This window comes from Nelumbo lutea, chromosome 8, assembly GCF_056320005.1.
Source record: "Nelumbo lutea isolate HS-2025 chromosome 8, American lotus-T2T, whole genome shotgun sequence".
NCBI lineage: Eukaryota > Viridiplantae > Streptophyta > Magnoliopsida > Proteales > Nelumbonaceae > Nelumbo > Nelumbo lutea.
Genome location: NC_142691.1, coordinates 49,251,728 through 49,262,078, shown reverse-complemented (window position 1 = coordinate 49,262,078; position 10,351 = coordinate 49,251,728). Strand labels below are relative to the sequence as shown.

Below are 10,351 nucleotides of genomic sequence, written 5' to 3'. Positions count from 1 at the left end.
AGACAGTTTTAGCATCATATTCCTGTCAATGGGGTGGGTTCTTTTGCTTGAAAAATAGATTTTGGTGTGGGTACAGGTTTTGGGATTTTACAAGTCATACGGTATGGGTAGGGTACAATGTTAATCTAAATCCAACCCTCCCTGACCTGCACATTGTTAGAAGGCATGTGAATTTATTTAAAGGATAATTGGTATTTTATTTTCTACTTGTTTTAATCAAATAATTAAAAGTTTTGATGCTTGTTCAAGTAATTCTACTAACATGAAATAATTGCAAATTAGATGTGGGTTCTAGATCCAATCACCAGCCTGAACCTTTAGCAAATCATTTGCATACTTCTCTTGAGAAATAAAAATTTTATCTTCACTTTGTTTCACTTGCATTTCAAGAAAATACTTCATGATATTCTTCCATCATCGCCTTCTTGAAATATTCCATCATCTTGGGATTGGTCCTTGTATATATGAAAGGATTTTTGCCTCTAACAACCCTTGAACTTTGCAAAAAAAAAAAAAAAAAAAAACAAATTTGGCCCTAAGAATAAAAAAAGGCCATTTTCAACCCTAAATTTTGATGGTAAGGCCATTTTTAGACAAAATTAGATGATGTTTGAAATGACACTGATGAATCGGTTAGAAAATGTTATGTGACACTACTAAAGTTTGAGAAAGGCCACTTTCGACACTAAAGCTTGAAAATGGGCTATGTTATGTTAATTAAATAAATTATTTCAAGGTCTAATTAAATGATCCTAAAAGGCCACTTTCTTGTGCTTGTTCTTGTTCTTGTTCTTCCACCTTTTTCTTTTCTTCTTCTCCTATAACAGAAATAGGGTATTCAATAGTTTGATTAGTGTTGAGGTTAACATCAAGGAGTTTTTATTTAAGGCCAGACTGGGTTGAGTTAGGCAACCTTAGGTAGGAATGTACCTTGAACTGACCAAACTTGTACTCGTACTAATGTTTGTTCTTACTTGATGCATATATGGTTGATCGTTGTGGTTTGTTCAAGGAAGATGAGGCACATTGAGATGAAACGAAGTAGGTGGTGGTCACTTAGGAACACATTGAGATTCCAAATGATGACTAAGTCAGGATGGAGGCCTTTGAGGTGGCTCCTCGGGTGCTGGAAAGGAGGTTGTTTATGTTAGAGTGGCCTGTCCTTGTCATTGACATTGACTCTATGAGGAATAGTCAAGTGGCCCGAGGGATCTACCTTCTTATGGATTTGGAGGAGGCCATATCTTACTCTACTGAGGTTCTTCAATGTTAAGCCTACATAAAGGAAATTGAAGTCAATATGTTTTTTGTTTTCTTGGTGCTGAGATGGTGTGATTCCAGAACAAAGAGAAAAGGAGGAGAAGGGAGAAGAGAGAAAAGAGAGAAGAGAGACAAAATTGAAAGAGGCAAAACTCGACTGGTGGCGCCATTTTATTTTGGTATATATACTAGGGCGATCATACATAAAAAAAAAAGGAGAAAGTTACAAAAGTGTCCTTGCGACACTAAACTTAAAATAAAATTAAGTTATTTCAACACTCCCCATCAAGTTAGGACATAAATATCAATCATGCCCAACTTGTCACATAAATCATTGTGTTGCGAGTGATGTAAGCCTTTTGTAAATATGTCTGCCAGTTGGTCTTTGGAACTCACATATAAGGTGCACAGTTCTCTATTAACAATTTTCTCTCTAATGAAGTGTTTGTCAACCTCTATATGCTTAGTTCTACCATGAAGAAATGGGTTGGTTGCAATATTGATGGCAGCCTTGTTATCACAATACAAGGACATAGGACCATCAACAGGAAATCCCAGTTCGCTCAATAGATTCTTTATCCACATGCCTTCAGCCACCCCATGGGACATTGCTCTATATTCAGCTTCAGCACTAGACTTGACCACCACATTTTGTTTCTTGCTTCTCCATGTGACTTGGTTTCCTCCCATAAAGGAACAATACCCACTAGTAGACTTTGTGTCATCTGATCCAACCCAATCAACATTTGTATATACTTCAATCTTCAAATGACCATTCTTTTCGTATAACAAACTAGCTCCAGGAAACCTCTTTAGGTATCTGAGTATTCTTTCTATTGCCTCTGAGTGTGTGGTCTTAAGAGCATGCATGAACTAATTAAGAGCACCTATTGCATAACCAATGTTTGGCTTGGTCATGAATAAATACAGGAGACTTTCCACAAGTCTCTGGAATTGTTTTACATCTTTGACAACTTTACCACAACAGTCACCCAGTCTATGATTTGGATCAATGGAAGAGTCGGCTGTCTTAACCCCTAGTTTTCCTGTATCTTGTAACAGATCTTGGATGTATTTCCTTTGAGAAATGAAGATACCCTTTTGAGAGTGAGCCACTTCAATTCCAAGGAAATATCGAAGGGGACTTGGATCCTTCACCTTAAATTTAGTGGCTAAGAAATATTTTAGTCTCTGAATTTCATTCTTCTAATCCCTTGTGATCACTATATCATCAACATACATTATCAAGGCTGCAATCTTTACTTCCCCTCTTTTTCACAAATAGAGTATGGCTAGTCTGATATTGTTTGTAGCCAATTTGCTGTATAGCTAGATGAAACTTGCTGAACCAGGCTTTTGGTGACTTCTTTAGTCTGCACACTTTCCGCTCTTTGCCTAGGGCACTAAAGCCAAGAGGTTGAGTCATGTATACCTCTTTCTCAAAGTCTCCATTCAGAAGGGCATTTTTAATGTCTAACTAATGAAGATCCCAATCAAGATTTGTCGAAAGGGAGAAAAGAACTCTAATGGAGTTCATCTTGGCTATTGGGGCAAAGGTCTCTGCATAATCTACACCATATACCTGGGTAAACCTTTTCCCACCAACCTAGCTTTGTACTTTTCTATCGTAGCTTTGTGTTTCACTATGAACACCCACTTACACCCTATTGGTTCCTTAGCCTCAAGAAGATTTACTAATTCCCATGTACCATTTTTATATAGGGCATTTATCCCTTCTTTCATTGCATCTGTCCATTCAGGTACTAAGAGAGCTTCAGCCACATATTTTGGGATAGGGACACTGTAAATGGAAGAAATAAAAGCACGAAAGGAGGGTGAGATGTTCTCATAGGTAACAAAATGGGTAATAGGATACTTGGTGGTACAAGACCTAACTCCCTTCCTTTTTGCAATAGGAATGTCAAGGTCATCATCATATGAAATTTCTATGGCAAGAGGGTCAGGAACATCAGTAGGAGGAAGAACCTTAACCTGGTTGGATATGACCTATCCCTGGTGAATCTAATGATGTTGGCGGTATGGTTTCAAATTGCTCCACAACTCTCGAATTTAGTTGACTCTTGCGACGATGAAAAACACGAAATGGAGGAGGGTCAAGCAAAGGAGGAAGAACCTGAACCTGAACTGATTTCTCCTCCACCTTACTCTCTCCTTGAGGAGAAACTGGGAAAAAAGGATCACTTTAAAAGAAGGACATGTCCATAGAGACATAGTACTTCTTGGAAATGGGGTCAAAGCATCGATAGCCCTTTTGGGAAGAAGGATAACCCAAGATGACACAAAAAAATGGTATGAGGATCATGTTTTCCATGAGTAGGAGAAAGGTCCTGGACAAAACAATAACAACCAAACACACGAATAGGAGTAGAGAAGAGTGGAGCCTTGGGAAAAAGAAACTGATGGGGGGCCTTGTACCTTAACAAGTGAGATGGCATACGGTTGATGAGATAGGAAGAATACAACACAACATCCAACCAAAAACGTTTAGGAACATTCATGTGTATAAGTAACCTATGAGCAACTTCAAGGAGATGATGATTCGTCCTTTCAACAACACCATTTTGCTAGGGGGTTCTAGTGCAAGATCTACGGTGTATGGAGGCAAAGAACTCCGTGAGATCACTATAGAAATATTCTTTGGCGTTGTCTGATTGGAAAGTTTGGATTTCCATTTGAAACTGAGTGAATATCAGGCATTAGAAATCTTTAATGATTTTTGATACTTCATTTCTGGACCGCATAGGGTACACCCATGTATATAAGGAGTAATCATCAATAAGTGTAATGAAATATCTATAGCCAGACTCGGTTGCCAAAGTAACAAGGCCCCAGACATTAGAATACACAATATGGAAAGGAAAATCAAATTTATTATTTCTTGAAGTAAAGTGATTTCTACAATGTTCGCTTAACTAACAAGTTCGACATGTGAAATCCTACATTGACACTGATTTAAATAAATACGGTAACAAAACTTTCAATGACTCAAAAGATAAATGACCCAAACGACTGTGCCATAAAAAGGACTTGACTCTTATTAGTTAGACTCTTAGACTCAATAGCCGCAAGACAAGCTTTATTCTCCAGCATGTAAAGACTATCTACCATACAACCTCTACCAATCGTCTTCCCCGAGGCGAAATCCTGTATCATACAAGAGGAAGGAAAAAATGTTACTGAACAGTTCAACAAATTTGTTATACTACTAACAGAGAACAAATTTATGGGCAATTTAGGAACATGTAGAACATCAGAGAGGGTGAGTCCAAGAGGAAGGGAGATGGTTCCTTGACTAGCTATGGTGGAGAAAGAACCATAAGAAAGTCTCACCTTGTTCTGACCAGAGAATATATGATAAGATTGAAAACAATTAGACTTACCCGTCATATGGTTCGAGGCTCCAGAGTCTATTATCCAAGGGGAGTATGAGGGATGTGAGGACACATGGAAAGCTATGGCAAAATTATCATTACCTGATGTAGATGCAAAGGAAGTCGAGGGTGGAGAAGCAGAATCCATCTAGCAGATTGCCCTCCCATACAACTCTAAATGGTTACGGAAAGAATTAATGATATCTTCCCTCGGATCAGTCCAAGAAGAACTCATAGTGGTGGTAAATGATCGAGGCTCTTGAAAAGCTAAATTTGTTGCATTAAACTCTCTCTGACCTTGTTGCCTTTGCTTCTTATTCTGATTTGGCTTTTAACTCATTTTCTGAGCCCACTTTGTCTTTCCGTGAAGCTCCCAACACGTCTCCCAAGTATGCCTAGACTTATAACAATGTGTACACCATAACTTATCTTTGTCATTGCCTTTCTTTTGGAAGTCACTCTTCTTGAAGGATCCCTCAGGATTATTCATCACATTCTGTCTACTCTCTTCTGACTACACTAGAGAATATACTTCTTGTATGGATGAGAGGTCTTTACCCCCCAATATCTGAACCCTGATAGATTCATATATAGGATTCAACCCTAGGAGAAAGGCAAACACTCTTTGTTGTGAAACTAGAGACTTGTATGCTTTGGCATCTACATCACACTTTCAGTCTATATTCTGATAGTGATCGAGTTCTTTCCAAATAGAAGTCAGGTCTAAATAGTAGGCGGAGAGACTCCTCTCCCCCTGTTTACAAGTTGAAGATGTAGCCTACAACTGATATATTTTAGCATAATGCCATTGTTCGGAGTATGTAGACTATGCCTGCTCCCATATCTCAACTGTTTCTACTCACATGAATGTCTTTCTCACTTGTGGTAGCATAGACAATAGCAGCCATGACATCACCATGTTGTTTTCCTGGTCCCACCTATCATGTTCCACACCACTAGACTGGGGTTCCCTAATTTTTCCATTGATATATCCTGCTTTTCCCCTTGTAGTTATGTAAAGTTTGATTCCCTTTAACCATTCTAGGTAATTAAGGTCATCAAAGGGAATCACAGCCATGGGAAAACTCATGTCAAAACCTCCGCTCATCCCACTCTAACTAGAGTTTACACCAGACATACCAGAATCTTTTAAAGACATAGAAGCTAAATCTGATGAGTCACAAACCAGCTAGAGAACAAGTTTTTTTAATTCAATTTAGACCCATTGTACAGTCAAAAATAGGTTGCAGCAATCTGATCAAGTTTCTAGTTCAGCTACACTTCTAGACACAAACACACACACAAAAAAAAAAAAATAGAAAACTTGTTCTCACTCAAGGAAGTCATAGCTAGTCCCACACCATTATTGTTCTAAGATTTCGACCCTATTGAACCCTTTTAAACTGATCACACACCATTACTGATCATACACCACTTCAGATGTGTAAGGAGTATCAAGAAAAAAAAATGATCTCACCATTCTCTCCAACAACAAAACAACTTTCACACAGTAACTTAGATTCTATATGAGTAGAAGAAGAAAATAATCTACTATCACAACAGTTACAGATCTGTAACCTTGAAGTAATAACACCTTTCTGGGCAAATACTCTCACACATACGATGAGAGAAAATACTCTAACACCAACCACAGGTCATTAGACCCACATTACCCATACATCTGGGTACAAAAAATGATTAGTTCGACCTACAAATTGAGGAAGAAAAAACTAAAAAAAAAAAAACTCACAACATTTGATTTTTTCCTTTTTGATAGTTTCTTGGCTCATGACCAAGAAAAAAGGAATAGTCTTGTAGTGAGCTTCCTCACACATCCACCAGAGGTATTGTTCTTTGGTTCGACCACCAATAGATAGAAAAGGAAAGAAGCTCTGCTCTGGTCCTAAGATTGGATCTGTCGCTCTGACACCATGTTTTCTTGGTGCTAAGATGGTGTGATTCTAGAATAGAGAGAAGAGAAGAAGGAGAAGGGAGAAGGGAGAAGGGAGAAAAGAGAAAAGAGAGGCAAAATTGAAAGAGGCAAAAGTCGACTGGCGGTGCTAGTTTATTTTGGTATATATACTAGGGCGACCATACATAAAAAATAAAGGAGAAATTTACAAAGGGGCCCTCGTGACACTAAACTTAAAATAAAACTAGGTTATTTCAACATTTTCTTTTCACTCACATTGTTTGGTTTGTTTTTCCTTTTTGTCCTAAGTGATCTTCTCTTGTAGTGTATCTTCATTGTGAACGTTGTTGGTGACTACCATGCCCATATGTTGATGTAGTTCTGCAAGATTCTAAAGGAGGAGGAGGCCTATATAACCAAGATTGAAAAGCTGAAAGTATGAGGTGAAGGCGGCTGCAAAGAGGGCTTGGGTGGTAGAGGAGAAAGCTTGGGAGGCCAAGAAAAAAGTTGTCGAGCTCGAAGCCCAATTGGCTAAGGAACGTCTTCGTGCTACAACTACATATAAGGAGTCAAAGGACCATTACGATGCCTTGAACGAGTATGGGGTGATGACTTTCGTGGACAGATTGTTGATGTGTACATTGAAGGTATTGAGTGTTACCTGGACCTCGGTCTCAAGTTTTCCAGACATAGTGGCCACCCTTGTGGAGTTTCTCGCTGTTGAGGATGGAACAACACTGAGGACTGGTGACGTGCCCCTAATTCAACATGATTCCTCATTTTTTCTTGTGCTTGTAGTGGGCCTACATTCTACGTACTAAAATTTTGTTGTTTTCTTTTTCCCCTGTTTATACTCTGTAGGCCTCAGAGTCTAAGGTCATTATTTATAAAGTAATGGAAGTTTTTGTCTTGAATTGAGCTCTTATGATGACAAATCCCACATGTATAGTTGTTTTCTTAGTTTCTTTATTGTTATGATTATATGATAATTGTTGTGGTCTATTCGAGGTCGTTACAACTATGCATGGTCGAAGGCCAAGTTGACCTGATTGAGCAGACTTGTTGAAGTGGCCCATTTGGGCCCTTTATGAGTCAATTCAAGTTGATGGACGAGATGACCCAACTCTTTGGTACGACTATATTGGTCTGTTGAGTTGACTTGTGCGAGGTCCTTTCTATTCAAGTTGCTCAATTCATCAGCTGAACTAGCCTTTCTAGGTATGTTGTGCTTATACCAGTGACCAAGTCTTGGCCTATTAGTGTGACTAGTGCATTTGAAAAGTCCATGCTCGGCTGTCATGGTTATTGTTGGGCAGCCATGCATTCTGCTTGATTGTTGTTGTAGTCGTATTGAGTGGTTGGGCAGTTAGGGTATCGGTTCTACTACTTGTTCTGATAGCTTGTGCAATGTGTTTGCTCGGCTTGGTGGCCAGATTCCTTGGATACTAGACAACAGTGCAGCAAGGTCATTGATCCGATGCTAAGAGTTCTCAATTAATTCTTGTGTATTGGGTCAAACCTCTTGATCGAGCTAGTTGTTTAGGATCCAATGGAGGAGGTTAGTGTTAAGGTCGACTTCATACGGGCATGGAGACTTGCTGGGAGAAGGACTTGTTTTGGGAGTTGCCATTTCTCATTCTGTATGAAAATCAGAAATGGGTTTCTTCATTTTATTGATTCATTTCATTCATTGTTGGAAACAATTTTAGAATTGAACTTTAACCTGGACATTGATGCATTCCACTGCTCAATGATTATATTCTTTAATAGTTTCTCCACAACAGTCTATTCATATTATCTAACTTAGGGTGAGCAATATATATAGTTTTTTGGTAATAAAAAATGGGACCCGATAAATCCAAAATTTTAAAATCGAAGTTTTGAATGAAAACACAAATTAACTGAAACTTGAATACTTTCATCAAGATAAAAAGTTATGGGTTCAAGTAACACCCAGATCAGGTGATTCGTCGTGTTTTTTCTTTTGACATTCAAAAGAATGAATTTTAAGGTCCTACCGGGAGTCAAACCCACCCAGGTCGCTGGATTCAAAGTCCAGAGTGCTAACCACTGCACTACACCATAGAACCATTGTTTAATTGGGAAGTTCAAAATGCCCATGGTGAAGGTGAGATTTGAACCAATAAGCATTTTATCCGAAAAATTAATTCCAACAACTTGATCCAGATGTAAGGAATGAGACCTAGAAAGATACGACATATGAAGCAGAAAATGGAGACGGATAAATGTAGCATCTATAATATATTTGTATGCACAAGTGGCTTGTTATTGACAATCAATTCTTTCCATTGATGCAAAAGAAAATAAACAAAAAACCATGGTTCCAGGTCACGGAAACAGTGTGGACGCCGTTGGTGACTTGTAGAGAAGAAGAAAATAACATGGTTACAGGTCAATTGGAGAAGGAGAAGAAGCTTATCGGAGGTTATTTTCTTGTCACCCATTGAATGCAAGCCGTCGGAGGTCGGTGAAACAGTGAGAATGCCACCGATTAGCTGTAGAGAGGAAGAAGATAACATTTGAGATTAAACACAGGGTTCCAGGTCGACCGGAGGATGTTTCACTGCTGGAGGTCGGTGAATCAATGAGGATGCCACCGGTGACCTTGTGTTATTGGGTGAAAATGGGGGAGAGAGGGAGTTCAAACGAAGGGGAATAGAGGAGATTCGATTGGTTTTGTTTTTTTCCCGCCCAGCTGAACCGGTCTGACAAGACAGACGAATTGCATTTAACGTTACTTTACCTAATAGAATACAGGTGACTCGAAGGGGGGATGTGCATACCTCCCCATGAGAGCCCGAATCTCCTGCCCACGAGAATTCTGCCCATGTAATATTTTATTCTTTACATAGTATTATGCAGGGGAGATGTTCCCAATTCACAGGAGTGGTGCATTGTGGGTACGAGATCTGGAGTTGCCTCGTGAACACAAGGGTCCACTGAATTCGGACTCCCAAGAACCCCAGCTCGATCCTGTCTATTTACATTATGGGTGAGCCATTGATTTATTTGGTTAAAAATTAGACCAAAGGTTGTGTTTGGTTGTAGTGCAATCTTACTTGTACTAATACAAATGCATGGGAGTACAAATGAAAAGAATGCGGATTTTGATTTAATTTTATTTTAAGTTTTACTTTTTTCTCTTTCAAGTCTTATTTTCCTTCATTTATACTGCAATCAAATAAATAAAGTAAGTTAAAATTTGAAGCAAAAATAATTCAAAATTTGCACCAAAATCATTTGCATTACCAAAGTTTTGCATCAGTGCAAATTTATTTATACTGCAACCAAACACAGGTAAAATAAAAATAAATAGAAAATTTTAAAACCAAAGTTTTAAATGAAAAACCAAACCGACTGAAACTTTTAATCAAGTAAAAGATAAAAGTTTATGGTTTCAGCCTTCTAGTTCCATGTAGACCAGGCTATTTGTCATATTTCTTCTTTTGATTATCAAAAAATGAATTTTTAAGGTCCTACCGGGAGTCGAACCCAGGTCGCTGGATTCAAAGTCCAGAGTGCTAACCACTACACCATAGAACCATTTCTTAATTGGGTGTTCGAAATGACAAAAATAAGATTTGAACCAATAACCATTTTACCTGAAAAATTAATTCAACTAATTTAGTCCAGATGTAAAGAATGAAATCTACAAAGATACGACATGTAAAGAAAAAAATGGAGACCAACAAAAATAGCATTTATAATATTTGTATGCACGGGTAGCTTGTTGACAACTTGTCTCCCTTGATGCAAAAGAAGCCAA

At 38.4% G+C, this 10,351-nt stretch overlaps 1 non-coding gene across 1 annotated transcript; it reads right to left on the bottom strand.

Moving 5' to 3' along the window:
- Nucleotides 1-10,056: 10,056 nt before the first annotated feature.
- Nucleotides 10,057-10,128, bottom strand: TRNAQ-UUG (transfer RNA glutamine (anticodon UUG)). The gene has a single exon. It is a non-coding gene; the product is annotated as a tRNA-Gln (tRNA).
- Between the last annotated feature and the right edge of the window lie 223 nt (nucleotides 10,129-10,351).